The following is a 4,904-nucleotide window of genomic DNA, read 5'->3' on the forward strand; positions in this document are numbered from 1 at the left end:
CATCTATAAAATGAAGATGACAATTTACTCACCTGATAGGGTTGCTTATAAAAATTAAATGAAACAATGTAGGTAAACATTAGGACAATAGGTGGGATTCCTCGATAAATGGAAGTTGCACTATTATTATTAATTATTATCATTAATATCACCATCAGAGCAACCATGTAATACATGTCCACAATATTCCGGAAACTGAGCTAAGTGTTTCACATACCTTAATTTGAATGCCCCCACAGTTTGGCACAATGATCCCAATTTTCTAAATGAGGAAACTGAGGCTCCGAGGAATTCAGTGACACAGCTATTAAGTGACAATAAAGATTCACACTCAGGCTCTAAAAGCAGTCCACTCTCTACATTTCTATCCCAAGTTGGCCACTTCTCATCAATGTGCTGTAAAATCCTGTTAATTACAACTAATGACAATGAGGTTCTACACACTACCTGTTCATTGATTTGCAGATTTTTAATATCATTCCTTGCCCCAGGGGAACTCTCCAGGGGGCCATCATTACCATACAATTCTTTGGGGGAAACGAAACAACAGCTGGCCCTGCCAATCACCATGGCAACACTCCTGTAAGTACATAGAATCGCATCAACAGAAAAAATCTATATATACGTATATGTTCTATATTTGCCCTTAAACGCTACATTATACATTGACTCGCTGATGACACCATCAGGGCTCAGGTAGAGGCATTTTCAATCCGCTCCAAATCTCTCCCCCTTCTAGGATGCTTCCAAGACCCCATCAAGCGGGCACAGGCAGGGAGAGACGTTGCTAGGGAAAAGGGATCATTGCCAAGTTCTGGCCCACAGCAGTATATGCTTCACGGTGACAATGTGTAAGTGTGGGGATGGGGATGGTGTCGTGGGCGTGTGACCTATATAGTTGCATAGGGCTCTGCGTTCAGAAGGGTCCATGCTTGGTTTAGTGCTCTGCTTCTGCCAACTTCAAATTCTTAACAATTTTTAAACGAGGGGCCATGGGTGTCCATTTTGCAGTGATCCCCACAAAATACGCAGTAGATCCTATGTGAGGAGTGAGCAATGGACAGGTACTTTACGCATTTCTTTTCTGGACGGCATTTTCCTCCTCTTTTCATCTCTCTCTCAGATCTGTGAATCCACCCAATATTCTAGCTCAAGAGTTTTTTTTTTTTTAATTTTTATGTATTTTTATTTTTTTCATTTTATTGTTTTTTTTTTTTTAATTTACATCCAAATTAGTTAGCAGATAGTGCAACAATGATTCCAGGAGTAGATTCCTTAGTGCCCCTTACCCATTTAGCCCATCTCCCCCTCCCACAACCCCTCCAGTAACCCTCTGTTTGTTCTCCATATTCAAGAGTCTCTTATGTTTAGTCCCCCTCCCTGTTTTTATATTCTTTTTGCTTCCCTTCTCTTATGTTCATCTGTTTTGTCTCTTAAAGTCCCCATATGAGTGAAGTCATATGATTTTTGTCTTTCTCTGACTAATTTCACTTAGCATAATACCCTCCAGTTCCATCCACGTAGCTGCAAATGGCAAGATTTCATTCTTTTTGACTGCCAAGTAATACTCCATTGTATATATATCCCACATCTTCTTTATCCATTCATCCATCGATGGACATTTGGGCTGTTTCCATACTTTGGCTATTGTTGACAGTGCTGCTATAACCATGGGGGTGCATGTGTCCCTTCGAAACAGCACACCTGTATCCCTTGGATAAATGCCTAGTAGTGCAATTGCTGGGTCGTAGGGTAGTTCTATTTTTAGTTTTTTGAGGAGCCTCCACACCGTTTTCCAGAGTGGCTGCACCAGCTTGCATTCCCATAGCTCAAGAGTTTTTATCAAAACTCAATGGTTTTCCCCCCAGGGAATGCAGCCATGCTAACGTCACCAGAGCGGACCCACTCATAACCCTACAGATAATAGTCGCTCTGTGCTTCGTGCTGGCTAGGTGCTGGGCACCACACTCATCTGGAACTGATACGATTTCTGATCTGGAAGATGGGTGGGTACTATCAAACCCATTTTACAGTTGAGGACACTGAGGCTCAGAGAAATCCAGTCACTTCCCAAAGTCCTTGGGACATAAATCTTATGAACGGTCCCAAAGGCCTTCTCAAGGCTTCTCACTCTCCCTTGGCTGCTGCTGTGCCTCACTTGGGCCCACGTGATTCTGCCAAACCTCTTATAAGTCCTAGGAGTGGGGGCCCTTCCCAGCCACCTGCCCAGAGGTCCTGGCTCCTCTGACCTCTTCTAGACTTGGATGAAATACTATGCAGCCTGGTGTGAGAACTGACATCCCAGAGGCTGCTGACGGCACTGGGGGACACAGTCATTAAGAACAGTGAACTCCCACTGGGGCATGCTGGCCACATCCTCCCCTTCTTTTCTTCTCTCCATGGACTATTTCACCACAGTCTCCTCTTGCTGCCCGTTCACAGAATCCCCATGCGCCAAGCCAAGAGATCTTGTGTGGTGACCTGGGTGTTTCTCCACGGCTCTTTGTGAGACAACAGCCATCAAGGTAAGACACCACAGCGTTGTTTCGCATCCTCTCACCTCATTTTCCTTTTGTCTCACCTTCGTGGCCTGGGTTGGCAGCCCCCAAATGAAGCATCCAAATCTTCATCTTTGCTTCAGGCTCTGTATCCTAGAGAAGCTGGTCTAAGACACATCTAGGCAGACTGCCTTCTCATTATGGAAGGTGGGGCTTCCTACAGGCTGAACTTGGAAGTGAGGTGTGATTTATGGCTCTTTGGTCCTGCCATGAGCTGTAGGAATGACTCCCATCTAAAAGATACAGTGGTCATTTCCAGCCTTGCCGACCAGCGCTAGTCTTCCTTCTTCTCCCGGCCTGCCCATTCCATCCTAGTCTTACAGGGACCCTCCCACCCACCCTAAGCCATGGTTAATCTGTCCACTGGGGACACCTGACCCAAGCTGAACCAATGAATTCCTCCCTTCCTTGGGATTTTTTAAAAGCGGGGATTAAGTGACTCAGTCTGTTTTCCTTTACACACTCTCTCTGAAACAAACACCCACAGGATCTACAGCTGGATGTAAGAAATCTCGTGAGTGGTTAGTGGCCATGCTGTCTGCCACCTAAATAAGGTCAGCCTGTGGCACGAAAGAAGAATTCTGCCAACAGGCCGAGAGAAACCAAGGCAGGAGCTACTGAAAGAGACTTACTGGCTGTCCCAGGCATGGCTACTGAGTTCCTTAAGCTCAGCTGCTCTTTTACCCTCCCTGGGGTTTACTTGGTCTAGGTGCTTATCTACTACCTTCCATTAAACGCCCCCTGTTACCCAATGCCATCCTAATGGCGTCTCTGTCATGGGCCACCAAAGGAAGCCCAGTGAGCACAGTGTATTCCCACTGACGGGAGTGGAATGTAGAAGTGGGAAGAGGCTGGGTTTGGGAGGCCTACAGGGCTGGGGATGAGTCCTGAACTCCATGGCAAGGAGTTTAACCTCTCTGTGCCTCAGTTTCCAGATCTAAGAAATCAGGAGAACACCACCATCTTTCAAGGTAAGCGTGAGGATCTAATGAGATCATGCGTATAACATGCGTAGCACAGCCTGCTCCCCATCCCCCAGTATCTGCTCAAGATGCTGACTCCCTTTCCCTGTCTCCCAAGTCGGTGGTGGGGACCATCTGCAGAGGCGGGTTTTGCTTCTGGCCCGGGACCCACTGGGTGTAGTCACAAAGCCCTGTGAGTCGCTCTGAACTGTCTTCATCCTAGCACTCTAGACTGAGAGAACAAGACCCAGAGGCTTCCCCCAGAAACTGAAGATTCATAAACTCTCATCCCCGAAGTCTACCTCACATGTCATATAGCTTCACCGTTCACACCAGACCACTTTGAAAATCCTCAAGAAGTGGTCATTTAGCTTGGCCCTAATACCTTCAGTGACAGGACGCTCACTTCCTCACAAAGGCAGCGCATTCAAGTTTTACATAGCTATGACATTTACTTTGCCTCCTCCAACAGGCTTGGAGTCTTTGACATGTTGGAAGTTCCAGATTTCTGTAACACAGTGGGATCAAAGCCTTGAAGCTCTTCTGCGTACATCACCATCATGAGCCAAGGAGAGACCTTCGAAAAAGACAACAGATAGCTCCCTTTCACACGCACCATGTTAGCACAGTACTTGGTGTCCACACGCCATGATCATAAGGCCAGAATCACCTCGAAGATTGAAGATGGCAAATTCTTTGACACACTGCCCATCCAGAGGCGAAGTCTACGTCCCATCCCCTTGAATCTGAGTGGGCTCTATTTCCACTCTGATAGAATATGGCAGAAGTGACACTGTGCCGGTTCCCAAAGCCAGGCCTTATGAAGCTGGCAGTTCCCATCCTCTGTCATTCGGAACACTGTCTCTGGGAGCATCGGACTTCAAACCCTCAAGCCACCATGCTGATGCAGCCCGATGTAGGTGCTCCAGCTCAGAGTTCCACCTGAGCCCAGCCTTCGAGGCATCTCTCCAGCCAAGGCCCCGTACGTTGGGTGAAACCATCTTCTACCCTCCAGGTCAACTCATCGCTGGTTGAATCCCACAAGTGACCTTACTCCACACGATGCCATATGGAGCAGAAGAATCACTCAGCTGAGCCCTGCCCGAGTTCCTAACCCACAAAATTATAAATTATAATAAAATGGTTGTTATTTTAAGTCACTGACTTTGGAGGTGATTTGTTACGTGGTGACATATAACTGGAACAATTATTACCTCATCCAACAGATGAGAAGACAGAGACTGAGTAAGGTAAATGAATTATCCAGACATTTGGGGACCAACAGGTGGGGCTGGAACCCAAGACTTCTCATTCTTAGTCTTGTTTTTCTATTTGATCTTGATGACACTGTGAACATCTAGACCATCAGCAGCAAAGATCACCA

The 4,904-nt window shown here is 46.5% G+C and overlaps 1 long non-coding RNA gene across 2 annotated transcripts; it reads left to right on the forward strand.

Annotated features, from left to right (window-relative positions):
- Positions 1 to 613: 613 nt before the first annotated feature.
- Positions 614 to 4,676, forward strand: LOC106978449 (uncharacterized). Of its 2 annotated transcripts, XR_008290431.1 has the most exons (6): positions 614 to 851; positions 2,443 to 2,525; positions 2,642 to 2,739; positions 3,046 to 3,267; positions 3,487 to 3,529; positions 3,993 to 4,676. It is a non-coding gene; the product is annotated as an uncharacterized LOC106978449 (long non-coding RNA). The 2 variants fall into 2 exon arrangements; XR_008290430.1 differs by having other exon boundaries at positions 3,046 to 3,529.
- The last annotated feature ends 228 nt before the right edge of the window (positions 4,677 to 4,904 follow it).

The sequence above is a fragment of the Acinonyx jubatus genome, chromosome D1 (assembly GCF_027475565.1).
Source record: "Acinonyx jubatus isolate Ajub_Pintada_27869175 chromosome D1, VMU_Ajub_asm_v1.0, whole genome shotgun sequence".
NCBI lineage: Eukaryota > Metazoa > Chordata > Mammalia > Carnivora > Felidae > Acinonyx > Acinonyx jubatus.